The sequence below is a fragment of the Scyliorhinus canicula genome, chromosome 5 (assembly GCF_902713615.1).
Source record: "Scyliorhinus canicula chromosome 5, sScyCan1.1, whole genome shotgun sequence".
Taxonomy (NCBI): Eukaryota; Metazoa; Chordata; class Chondrichthyes; order Carcharhiniformes; family Scyliorhinidae; genus Scyliorhinus; species Scyliorhinus canicula.
In genome coordinates this window covers 186144380-186158043 of record NC_052150.1, presented here as the reverse complement: position 1 = coordinate 186158043, position 13664 = coordinate 186144380, and the positions used below count along the sequence as shown (strand labels likewise).

Genomic DNA, 13664 nt, shown 5'->3' with positions numbered 1-13664 from the left:
TCTGAATTCTCCCTCATGGACCCGCACCGGAATGTGGCGACTGGGGGATTTTCACAGTAACTTCATTGCAGAGTTAATGTAAGACTACTTGTGACAATAATAAATAAAGATCTTGGCAGGATCCTCAATTGAGGCCATATGGGTGGAACTTAAAAACAAAAAGGGGATGGGGGTGTACCAAAGGTCCCTAAACAGTCAGGGAGGGATAGAAGAGCAGACATCTAGGCTAATCTCAGAGAAGTTAATAATAATGGGGTAATAATAGTAGGGTTTTCAACTTCCCCAATATTAATTGGGATAGTCAAAGTATGAAAGGCTTAGTGAGGACAGAATTCTTAAAGTGCATCGAGGAGAGCTTTTTGAGCCAGCATGTAGAAAGTCACACAAGAGAGCGGGCGATGTTTGACCTAGCTTTTGGGATTGAAGCTGGGCAGGTAGTAGGTGGTAGAAGTGTCAGCGGGGGAGCATTTCAGTGATAGTGACCAAGACTTAGTAAGATTTAAGGCAGTTATGGAAAAGGTCAAAGAGGGCATGAAATAAAGATTCTGAATTGGGGGAAGCCGATTTTAATTGGATAAGACACGGTTTGACCAAAGCGGACTGGGAACAGCGACTTGTAGGAAACTCCACATCAGAGCAGTGGGAATCATTCGAAAAGGAAATATAGAGAGTACAATGCCAACATGTTCCCGTAAAGGTAAGTAAAGAGCGGGATCAAAAAGTCCAGAGAACCCTGGATGTTGAGGGAAAGACAGGATTGGGTAAGGAAAAAAAGGCAGGCTTAAGGTAGATACAGGCGGCTCAAAACAGTGGATGCCTAGAGGTGTGTAGAAAGTGCAGGGGGTTATTTAAAAAATAAATTTGGAGAGCAAAGAGGGGGTATGAAAAAACACTGCTGAGCAAAATAAGGGAAAATCCCAAGGTGTTTTATAGGTATATTGAAGGAAAGAGGGTAACCAGGGAAAGATTAGAGCCCATAGGGATCAACGTGGCAATCTGTCTGTGGAGCCAAAAGATGTAGGTAAGGTATTAAATGAGTATTTTGTGTCTGTGTTCTATAGAGAAGGACACTGCCAGTATTGAAATCAGGGAGAGGGGCTGCGATATAATTGAACAGACTAGCATTAAAAGGGAGGAGGTGTCAGCAGTTTTAACTGGCTTAAAAGTGGATAAATCCCCAGGCCCAGATGAGATGTATCCTGGGCTGCTGTGGGAGACAACAGAGGAGATTGCAGGGGCTCGGACTCTAATTTTCAAATACCCCCTGGCCACAGGAAAGGTGCCAGCACCCTAGAGGATAGCTAATGTGGTACTATTATTCAAAAAGGGAAGTAGGGAAATATCAGGTAACTACAGTCCAGTGAGTCTAGCATCAGTGGTAGGGAAATTAATGGAAAAAATCTGAGGGACCAAATTAATCTCCAATAGGAAAGACAAGGATTTATCAAGGATTCTCAGCATGGTTTTGTCAAGGGGAGATCATGTCGAACAAATTGAACTTTTCGAGGAGGCAACTAGGTGTATAGATGAGGGAAGTGCAGTTGATGTAGTTTTCATGGACTATGGCTTTTGACAAGGTCCCACATGGGAAGCTGATGCCCAGGGGATCCATGGCGATTTGGCTAATTGGATTCAAAATTGGCTTAGTGGCAGGATATAGAGAATGATGGTCAAAGTTTGTTATGTGACTGGAAGCCTATGTTTAGTGATATAACACAAGGATCGGTTTGTGTCCCTTTTTGCATGTGGTGTAAATTAATGATCTAGATGTAGAACTAAGAGCTATTATCCGTAAGTTCACAGATGACATGAAAATTGATTGTGTCGTAAATAGCAAGGAGGAAAGCCTTAGATTACAGGACAATATAAACGGGCTGATTGTGGCGCTAACAATTGTACACAAAGACTCGAGTGAAGTACAAGAGAGGCTTTATTACAGTGAGATGCTATTCCTCCGGCGGCAGCTGTGGAATGGCATCTCAGTGAAACTTACGAATATTTATACAGCTCCCTGTGGGCGGAGCTAGCCGGTAGGGGCTTACCGGAGAAACCTTTAATACAGGTACGGCCATACATTCCCCCTAATGCAAGCACACATATATACAGTGGTTTGATCACCACACTGGTCAGATAGGCAGAATAGTGACAAATGGAATTTGACCCTGTAAAATTTGAGGTGATTCATTTTGGGAGGACTAACAAGGCACAAAAGACATATGAAGCATCAGGGGACCCAGAGGACAGAGGTCATCAAGTCTCTCAATGCCGCTTGCTGCACCAAGGTGGAAGAAACCGTAGCAGAGCTAAACTTCATACACTCCAGCAGGAAGTGTTCAAGCCTAATATGTCACCTTGAAGTAGCCCAAAAGGCACTCACTCAAAACCATGCCTCAGTTACTTCCAACCATGTTTCCAGTCACCCGCTTGCCATAACTAAGGCACTCCTGGACAAAAACACCAAAAGAAACATCCAGGGTGAACAAAGACAACAGCATCAGCAACACAGGGAATACATCAACCCTGCCCCCTTTGAGGTTGCAGAACTAAGGAAAAGTCTGACAGGGCTTGAAATGTGGCAAGGCAGTAAGGATATGATAATATTGTGGCAGAATTTATGAAACGCCTGAAGCCGGAAAGCTTTTGCCTAGCTGGCCCAGTTTTACAGAATGGTCATGAATACCAGCATCATTCCAAAGAAATGGTGAACAGTAAAAGTCATCACTATACCAAAACCTGGAAAAGACCCGGGGGGGGGGGGATTCTCTGAAGCCCGACGGCAAAATCGGGAACAGCGTTTGGGCAGAGAATGGCTTCTGATGCCGGAATCGGCGCTGGTTTGACAGTGGTTTCCGATGCACCACCCCCTCCAAATCGGCATCACCGGGACGCACGCCACGCGCAGCCGCAATGGCGTTGGCGCGTCATCAGTCGGCCCACCCGCGATGCCTCCGCCTCCGATGGGCCGAGTTCCCGATGGTGCGAGCCACGTGTGGTGCCAGCGGTCGTGAGCCTGGTGTGTTGTCTGCGCACATTGCCCAGTACCACCACACTCACCCGAGATTTGTGCCGCTGCCCGGAGAGGCTTCTGTTAGGGCTGGGGGAATGGTGGGGGATGGACTGTGGGGTCGGGGTGGGCGGGTACATGGTCCAGCATGGCTGGCGCCATATTTCCTAGCACAACCGGTGGGGTTATAGTTGTGCGCGGCTGCAGTTTCACAGCTCAGCACATGCACGGCCCGGGACCCGCCGATTCTCCGGCCGTTCTCTGCATAATCAGTGGGTGTTCCACGTGCTGCAGGTGCTAGCCCCTCACCGGTACCGGTGAGGGATTCGCATCAGTTATCCCATCGTGGAACATCACGGATTCTCTGTTGGCGCCAGCACTTAGCATTAGAAACGGAGAATCCAGCCCCCTATACTTGCAGCTAGCTACCGTCTAATCTCTCTCCTGTCGGTTCCATATAAAATCCTTGGATGCCTCATCCTTCAATGCATATCCTCACTCGTAGAAAAATTCCTTAGCGTTGTCCAAGGCTGGTTTCCGCAAGGGCCACAGCACAGGGGAGCAGGTAACTAGCGCCGAGCACCTAACATTGAAAACAGCTTTCAGAAAAACCTGAAGACAGGTGCTGTGTTCCTCGATCTCACAACTGCTTACCATACCGTTTGGCATACTGACCTCATCGTTAAGCTGTCCCTGGCCCTTCCTCCTCCTCCTGAAGCTGCCAGTCCACTAGGCGACTAAAGGCATCGGGACATTGTTGAACAGTTGAAGGTTCAGAGTTCACCATGGACAGACAAAAAGTACATGGAAAAGACAAACCAATGGACTCTCCCAAAACCTCAGTACTGGCTCCAGCCTGGTTCAACTTGTACACAAATGACCTTCCAAAAACTGCCTCCCAGAAACTCATATATGCCAATGTCATCCACCTCGCAACTCAAGCCCCCGACTTCAACACCTTGGACTGGACTCTAAATGAGGACTTGTCAAAACGTGAAGAATTCTCCAACACAGGGTAACTCAAACGAAGCCCTGCAATAACAGTACTCCCTTGTTACAATGCAAAAGCCAATAAAGAGCTTAACATCCAAATGAATGGCTACAAAGTTAAAGTACCACCCAACTCCAACATACCTCGGAGTGACATTAGATAGGACACTGGCCTTCCGGGGAACATCTAAAAATAACTACAGACAAGGCCAAGTCCAGAAACAACTTGATTTCCAAATTAGCCGGCTTAACATTGGGTGCTGCTACCACAACCCTCCAAACCTCAGCACTCACTCTCATACTCAGTCACAGAATATTGCACCCCTGTTTGGGAAAGAACATCCCACACACATAAAGTGACACCCAGCTGAATGCTACCATGTATATCATTACTGGAACACTGTGCTCAACTCCCTTAGTTCCCTGTCCTGGCAAACACTTCTCCCCACATATTGCTGACTTAATAACCCACAAAATGATAGCTAAAATTTGCAATGCCCTCATCTGCCCCTTCATGCCCAACCAAGGTATGACTCCCATCAAGAAGGGTAATCTGGTAAACCCCTCCCACACAGGACTTCAACGGAAACTCCACCTGAACAAATGAATGGAAAACATTGGACATGACAAACAAGTAGCTGGTCTCAAACCCAACCCAACAGCTGCCTGGTTTCAATCTTCCAAACAAACAGTGGTCCACCCTCAACAGAGTGAGAACCGGCCACAGCCCCTGATTGGACAATCTCCACAGGTGGGCATCAGTGCCAGCTCCCTATAAGCCTGTGGGAGAGAGAAAACCATGCCCCGCATCACTATGTGAAGAATGTCCGATCCACAGAATCAGCAGAGGCCTATCCGCACTGACACAGCACAATCTGAAGAAACTGCTTGGCTTAGGGCTTTGCAATAGCTAAATAAATAAACAAGGCAAGGGAATACACAAAGAATGGCAGAACGCTAGGAAGTACAGAGGACCAAAGGGTTCTTGGCGTGCTTGTCCAAAGACCCCTGAAGGCAACAGGGGCAGCAGGGTAGCATGGTGGTTAGCATAAATGCTTCACAGCTCCAGGGTCCCAGGTTCGATTCCCGGCTGGGTCACTGTCTGTGTGGAGTCTGCACGTCCTCCCCCTGTGTGCGTGGGTTTCCTCCGGGTGTTCCGGTTTCCTCCCACAGTCCAAAGATGTGCAGGTTAGGTGGATTGGCCATGCTAAATTGCCCGTAGTGTCCTAATAAAAGTAAGGTTAAGGGGGGGTTGTTGGGTTACGGGTATAGGGTGGATACGTGGGTTTGAGTAGGGTGATCATGGCTCGGCACAACATCGAGGGCCGAAGGGCCTGTTCTGTGCTGTACTGTTCTATGTTCTATGTTCTAAGACAGGTAGATAAGATGGTAAAGAAGGTATATGAGATATGTCAATAACCTTCATTAGCAAAGGCATAAAACGTAAGAGCAGGGATATTATGATCGAGCTGTATAAAATGCTTGTTAGGTCACAGATAGAGTACCGTGTGCAGTTCTGGTTCTCACACTGTAGGAAGATTGTGATTACACTAGAAAGGGTGCAGAGGAGATTCACCAGGATGTTGCCTGGGCTGAAGTGTTTCAGCTTTGAAGAGAGGCTGGTTTGGCAGGAAATGTTTTTCTTCGAATTGAGAGGGCTCAGGGGAACCTGATTGAGGTGTACAAAATTATGAGGGACATAGATAGAGTACAAAGCGAAAAAGCTTTTTCCCCTTAACAGAGCGCTCAATAACCGACGAGTATAGATTTAAGGTAAGGGGCAGGAGATTTAAAGGGGATTTGAGGAAAAACATCTTCACCCAGAGGGCGGTGGGAATCTGGGACTCACTGCCAGTCCATGAAGACTAGCTCAGCATAGAGATGGAAGGCAGGAACTGGTCAGCACTGGCAGTGTGGTGAATAGCCCATCAGGAGCAGTGCAGCACTATGGCAGAAAGTTGTTGCACTAACCTCAAAATCTCGGGCAAACTAAAGACTGCGTTGTACACACGCACAACCTTTAAGAAGCATTCAAATGAGCATTTGAAACACCATAACATACAAGGCTGTGGACCAAGTGCCAGAAAATGGGATAAGAATAGATAGGTGCTTCATGGGCAGCACAGACACAATGGGTAAAGGGCCTCTTTCTGTGCATAAAGCTCTATGACTCTAGCTTTTCTAATGACTTGCTCTACCTGCATACCAACCTTTTGCAATTCATGCACTAGGACACCCAGATCCCTCTATACCTCAGAGCCCTGCAAACTCTCACCATTTAGATAATAAGCTTCTTTTTTATTCTTCCTTTCAAAATGGACAACATCACATTTTCCACATTATACTCCATTTGCCAGATCTGTTCCCACTAAGCTAACCTATCCAAGTCTCTTTGTGGCCTCCTTTGCATGAATTTACATCCATGAATGCTTATTAAAACAGCCGCCCACTGGCTTCCCGTCAGACCTTTCAATCTTGCAACACGCCAGCGGGAAATTACATCAGCTCCAAACATGATCGCGAATGAGTGGCGTGCACAAAGTGGGCATCCTCAGTTTGCCAGAGACTTTGGGGTGTGGGCAACAACTTTCTGTCATTGTGTGCACTGCTTCTGGTGTGCTGTTCACCACTCTTAAGAGTTTGAAATTCAATTATTAATTTCTCCACATTCTATCCAATACACCAAATATCTTTCAGTTGAGGCATTTCAAGATTACAGAGCTAAAACACATGCAGTAAACTAACAGATAATTTATTTATTTTACTTTATTAATCATTTATGGGATGCGAGCATCACTAGTAAGGCCAGCATTTCTCACCTATCCCTTATTGCCCTTGAAAAGATGGTGGTTGATGTGTTGGGTACTCTGGATCCGTGGAGACTGTGTTTACCTCAGCAGTAACACATACAGGCTACCAACACTTGAAATAGTACAACACCATTTTATTAAGCTAGAAACAGTTGAACATACTTTTACTGTGGGTCGACACTATGTTAGATTAAACCAAAGACCTATGCCTATCCTAACCAGTCTATGCACTCAGCACATGGTGATGATCTGTGCTGTAAGCTGTGAGCTCTGTCCTTCTGAGAGGCTGCATCCCGAATGAGCGGGAAAACTGATGCCCTCTGTCTTTATAGTGAGTGTGCTCTAACTGGTGATTGGCTGCGGTGTTGTGTGTATTGATTGGTCTTGCTGTGTGTCAGTGTGTGTGTCTGCACCATGATATACTGGTGTATATTATGACAGCAGTGAGGCTCCTTCTTGAACTGCTGTAATTCATCTGGTGTACACCAATACAGCTGTTATGAAGTAACTTCCAGGAATCTGACCCAACACAACTGGTCCCTGCTACTGGTAAAATATAATGGCGCAACGATGAGTGTGAGCTGCTATTACATCACTGAAACTGACAGCACGTTCCAGAGTTGTACATGTTCAGAATAAAGTGAAATCCAGAGGTAGCTGTCAGTAATTTTATGCTTCTTCAGAGAGTGCACTGTTGAGGTACCCCTCTGACTGCAGTTGATGGGAAATTAATTTGAACAGCCATTCGTCTCGCTGGAGGATCATTTGCAAAAGTTCCGTCCTGTTGTATGAAGTTTAACTGAGCTTTTTTTAAAAGAAAAAATGTCATTTATTTACAGACAGCACTCGAGTTTTCGGTGTTCGAGTTACACTTTCGACATTTATAAATTGACCCCCTGTTTTGACTTTCCATAGTAGAGAAAATTACATTTGGGTGACAGCTCCCAACACAGTATGGGACCAGGACCTCACTGAATATATTTAAGGAAATAGATCGCTTTCTCGATTCTAAAAGTGTCAAGGGGATGGGGACAGCATGGCAGTATGGTGTTGAGATGGAGAATCAGCCATCAATGACCTACTCTTGCTTCTTTTTTCTATGTTTCTGATGAACCCCAATGCCGTTGCCCCAAGCCAGAATCCTATCCATTGGCGAGGAATGTCCTCATTGCTGTCCCTCCTTTCTCTTGTGTGGCTTTACAGTGTGTAGAGGTACATCATCTTCCTCTTTCTCACACTTCCTTTTGATCCTTACCTTAAGGAACTCTGTTGTCATTATTTCACTATCCCTGAAGAGAACTCCAGTGCCATGTTGCAAAATAACTTACTCTCAACCTCACTTTTTCTAAGCTACTTGCCAACTCCCAATTAAAAGTCCATCATTTGTCTCGCCAAGTGGAGACTGGGTTTTGTATAAAAACAGCAGGTTCATTAAAGAAGGCGAGCGACAAAACAACAGCAAACTTCAATCTTTCTTTTCTTTTTAAGAGGTTGCATTAATATTCATGGGTAGTTGAACGATTTCAAAAAATATAAAACATACGACAGCCCAGGATTGTTCCAAACGATTAATTTGCTCTGCTTGTGCTATTTGTTTTAAGGTAAGCCAGAAAGAAGGCTGGTGAAATAGATTCAGCTTTTCCAGTTGAGTGCCGCTATACTGTAAAGGAGGCTATCGGGGAGGAAAGTACCTGCAGAAACCAAATACTGTAAGATGTCTTACAACACCAAGTTAAAGTCCAACAGGTTTAGTTCAAATCACTAGCTTTCTGAGCGCAGCTTTTTCAATACAATTCTAGGGTGATACAGGTCTGAGGCAAGGCTTGTCTGACCAACCTGATGAAGGCCTTCGCTGTGTTGCCCATTGAAATCTGACAAAATAGACAAGGTCCTGTAGGTCAGTGTTTTACAAACTTTATTGCCCGGGACCCATTTTTACCAACAGGCCATCCTTTGGGACCCAAGCTGGCTGACCTTCGCGAACCATGCTGACCGAACTTCGCAACCCACACCGGACGACCTTTGCGACCCACGCCGCCCAACCTTTGTGACCCATGCCGGCTGACCTTCGCAGCCCACTATTTTCACTTACTTTAATGTGACAGGTGAGCCTGCTTGGTCCTCACGACCTCACTTGCTTTGTTATTCAATGTTACATTTCTGATAATGACTTCAGCTGATGACTTAAGATTTCACTGCATCCGTTGAAAAGACGAAAGAGGTTTGTCCTCGATCTTGCCATGATTAGTCTTCAAAAGTCTTTGAAATTTTGAAGGTTTTAAACTGTCACCTGCCAGTGCTTCTCTGCATACAATATGCATGGGGCTGGATTCTCCGATCCTACAGCTATGTCCAAAGGGTCCTTCTGGTCTTCCAGATGGTCTGCGCCACCCCGCACAGATCCTCAGTCTGATGGGGGGCTAGCAGCCGTGCAGCGGCTTTACCTGCGGATGGCCAGGACATGCACATGGCGGCAGCCTGCAGCAGCTGGCCATACACCATGGCGCCAGCCACCGCGGACCCAGCCTGCCAAACATTGCCCCTCTGTAACCAGCCTCGCCACCCCGGACCATCCCATACCAGTCCCCCCCAGCCCCGCCCCCTGCCAGCAGAGCGGCTCCCCCCTTCCCGACTGTGGCGGCGGTGGATACAGTCCGCAGCAGCCATGCAAGGTCCCCGAACGGTGCGAGCACACGTTAGCGACGCCGTCGGGGACTTGGCCCATCAACGGCAGAGCATAAGGGGAGGGCCTCAGGTGACGTTCTGAGGCCATCCATACAGCACACGGCAGACTCCCCAAGTATGCCGTTTTTGAGGGGGTGGAGCATCACAAAAACGGCACCGCACCCGATTCTGGTGTAAACCGGATTCTCCGGCCGATCACCAAACGCGATTTCGGTGTCGACGATCGGAGATGAACTTTGAATCCTTAGTTGCAGCGGTACAATTAATAACCTACACATCAAGTAATCATCTTTATGCTGCTTTGTGCCTCTTTTCAGCATCTTCTTCATGGGTTGTTCACCAGAGGCCCTGGAGATCACACCAGCACAGCTGGCAGCTGCAAAATGAAGGAATCTCTCTCGCGTCCAGAACAGGGGACATCAGCGTACGGGGCACGTGACTGTTCTCTGCCGCCGCTTCAGGTGGGACGATTCGCAATTTGCTGAAACAAAACTGGCCCTGGACAGTCAGGAGGAGGCAGTCCATCCTGCTGGGATTGGCCGTTGGCCGTTCCTCCCATGATTAGTAATGTTACGACCGATTGCACCTTGATTGCACCGCAACCCTCCCGAAACATGCCGGCAACTCACCCGGGGGTCGTGACCCTGGATTTGAAAACCCCTGCTGTAGGTAGGAGCTTCTGCGAACGGAGGTGTGCACATGGAGCATACAGAACCAGGAAAGATATGCAAACAGAACAGAAACAAACTGACTGCCTGCCCCACAAGCTTAGAAAGTGAGGAATAAGGTTATTCCTGAACACGATACTGCTGCAGCTGCTACACAATGTGGGATGCAGGCAATAGCCTGAGTGGAGAAGCAAAAAATAACATCTCAACTGAGTTGCTCATAAACTCCTGTAGTACAGTGTTTGCGTCAAGAGAATGAGACAATGAATATCCACATCTGGACTTCAGACACTGCCAGCCTCCTGTGAGTTATTGCCATGCTCTGCAAAATGCCCTCACCAATCAGGATAGACAATCGGTAACCGCGAGACTTCGCACACTTACACATCTGGCTTCTCCCATATCCCTCCTCACATCTCTGGACTCGACCACAGAAAGGGAAAAGGCAAACTCAGTGACAACCATGGAGTCAGACTCTGAGCCGCCTTATCTCCGACTTTTAGGGAGTTGAGTGTCAGCACTGGTGGGCTGCTTAAGCCGGTGGAGATATTTCTGAAAGGAAATCTCCATGGGCCTGCCAGCTTCCTCACAGTTACGCATACTGGTTACAAATCAGAAGTACTTTAATTAGTTGCATGCTGGATTTCCTTTGATGACAGACAGATCTGAATCATTTGCATTGCAAGCAAAATAACCAGCTCCTTTGTATTAAATACTAAAAAGATTAGCTTTGCAACCATTGAATGGAGCAGCTCAAAGACTATTAGAAAAGTGATCTCCGCTTTCGTTAAACATTTTCAGCTCTTGCAGGCTGTTCAGTGATATCCAAATATATTAAAACATTCTATTTGTCCTTTAAACAGAAATTGTGGTAAAGCTTCTGCAAAAAAAGTTCCTGGTCGAAAACATAGCTTCTTTGTGTCGTCACTTTAAATGGCAAATTGTTAATTGAAGTATAAATTGTCCAGTAAACTCTTGAGGGCAAGGGTTTAGTGTCCCAGTTACTGCAGCTTCAATGTGGCAAGCTACTCCCAAGGCTCCTTCAAACTCCTGCCTGAACATTTTTTGCAGAAACTCCACAAACACAAATGGGTTAATCTTGGTATAATCTGACTGCTGGTTTTTTTGATGGAAATGGAGCAGGGTCACTTACTTCCGAGGAGGATACTTCATGCCCTGGCTGCCTGCTTGCTGCGTTTGACCACTGTGATAAAGCACTACATGAAGTAACTGCTGAGCATGCTCAGTGGAGGCAAGCAAGGGAACTGTGGCTGGATTTGCTGTCCTCGCCAGCTTAATGCCTCCAAAGTGGCCTGAAAACTGACAGAAATTACATTTAGCCCGAGGCATTTTCCCCTCCTCCCTGTACCTTTCATCCTTCACTCAATAATGATGGAATTTCTACCATCACAAGTGACAGGACTAATTGTTAGTTTGCATGTAACTCTGATTCATTATCACATCGCAAGATACTTGAAACACATGAAATAGCTTATGCAAGAGGATTAAAATGAAAATGCTGTGCAGTCTCATTTATTATAAATTAGGGATCTTCAAAATTCAATCCACGTACATCGAGGGGTAGTTCAGAAAGTGTACTCAGGATTAGCTGGCTTTGAAGTAATAATTAACATGCCTGGGCGAGACAGGGCAAGAATCAGGCTTACTTTCTTCGGAATAGCTGTTGAATCCCAAGTGGAGCTTCAAGAGATTCAATCCAGCACCCAGGCTGACTAATATCATTTTAGCAACATCAGCTACCTCCAACTCCAACTCACCATTACTGCTGCTGAGACCTTCTTCAGTGCTTGCATTGTTTTTTAAAATTTCATTTACGGGACGTGGGCGTTGCTGGTTAGGCCAGCATTTATTGTCCACTCCTAGTTGCCCTTCAGAAGGTGGTGATGAGTTCCCTTCTTGAACCGCTGCAGTCCTTTAGGAGTAGGTACACCCACTGTGCTGTTAGGGAGGGAGTTCCAGGATGTTGCCCCAGCGATAGTGAAGGAAGAGTGATATTTTCCAAGTCAGGATGGTGAGTGACTTGGAGGGGAACCTCCAGGTGGTGGGGTGCCGAGGTATCTGCTGCTCTTGTCCTTCTAGATGGTAGTGGTCATAGGTTTGGAAGGTGTGGAACCTTGGTGAGTTACTGCAGTGCATCGTGTAGATGATGCGCACAGCTGCCACTGTTCGTCGGTGGTGGAGAATTCAAATGTTTGTGGAAGGGGGAGCAATCAAGCTATACAACCCTGAGCGGAGCTTCAACAGATTCAGTCCAACAACCCAGGCTGACTAATGTCATTTCAGCAACATCACCTGCCTCCGGCTCCAACTCACCATTAATGCTGCTGAAACCTCATCAACCGATTAGGTGTAGGTAGAAGTGACTGAGGAAGTCAGCAGAGGAATGTGTTCCCTCCAACTTGCGGACAGTGCTCTGATCCAGGACCTTCCGATCAGGAGGATGAGAAACGTGAAAGATGCAAAACTTTCAGGTGTCAAGCCCCACACTCTGACATTCCCAGCATTCTCCTGCGCAGTATTCCTCGGGGCAACAGGCTTTGCAGCTCCATTCATTCCTCTCTCGCCAGCCATCTCACATCCCCACCCGAACAGCCAACACCCACATTAACTCTCAGCCTATTGTCCTCTCCCACTCGTGTCTCGTATCACTCTGCACTAATGGTGTTCTTCACTCCACTTCACACAAGCCATTACTGACACCCACACCTCTCTATATTCTCTATTTGCAAGAGGAGAGAACATAGAAACTTACATTGAGTTTGGCACAGGGATAATGTTTCAAGTCAAGTATGACCCTCCTGCTGAACAGAAGAGAGGTAGAGATGTGACTGATTTTGAAAACGTGGGGAGTTGGGGGTCAGCGGAACAAAAGGTCAGGGATAATCGCTAGAGATTTAATGGATTTAAAGATTTAATGGAACAAAAGGCAAAAGTAGTGTTAATGGTAGTAGCAAAATGCAAAACATTTGTCCGGAGTTGGAGTTAATAGCAGAATAAAGGTCAGCCTTGAAAGCAAAAACATAAAAACAAGATACAAACTATCACTGGGGTGAAAAAGATTCAAAATGGAAGATGGAGTTTGTGGTCTGAAGTTGTTGAACTCAATGTTGAGTCCAGAAGGATATAAGGTGTGTAATCGGAAGATGAGGTGCTGTTCCTCAAATTTGCGTTGGGCTTCTTTGGAACACTGCAGCAGGCCGAGGAAAGAAATGTGAGCATCAGAGCCATGGCTAGTGACTGGAAACTTAGGGTGATAATTGCAGACCGAGTGGAGATGTTCCACAAAGCGGTCACCCAGTCTGTGTTTGGCCTCCCCAATGGAGAGGAGCCCACAGTTTGAGCAGTGGATGCAGTAGGCTAACTTGAAAGTAGAAGTAAATCACTGCTTCACTGCTATTCACAGAAACTCTAGACAAATGCTTTGTTTCCTTACTGTAACCATTACCACTTCCTTTGTGCTTTGTTCCCTGGCATCTTTGTATTTAA

The 13664-nt window shown here is 46.4% G+C and overlaps 1 protein-coding gene across 7 annotated transcripts in view; it reads right to left on the bottom strand.

Moving 5' to 3' along the window:
- The window catches only part of jcada (junctional cadherin 5 associated a), a 415634-nt gene that overhangs the window by 254801 nt on the left and 147169 nt on the right, over window positions 1–13664 (bottom strand). The window contains exon 1 of one of the 7 annotated variants that reach the window (XM_038798246.1): window positions 11311–11414. The exons of the other annotated variants lie outside the window; for them this stretch is intronic. The gene's annotated coding sequence lies outside the window, so the exon portion shown is untranslated. Of the gene's footprint in view, window positions 1–11310; window positions 11415–13664 lie in introns of those variants that run through there. 7 annotated transcript variants of the gene reach the window in all.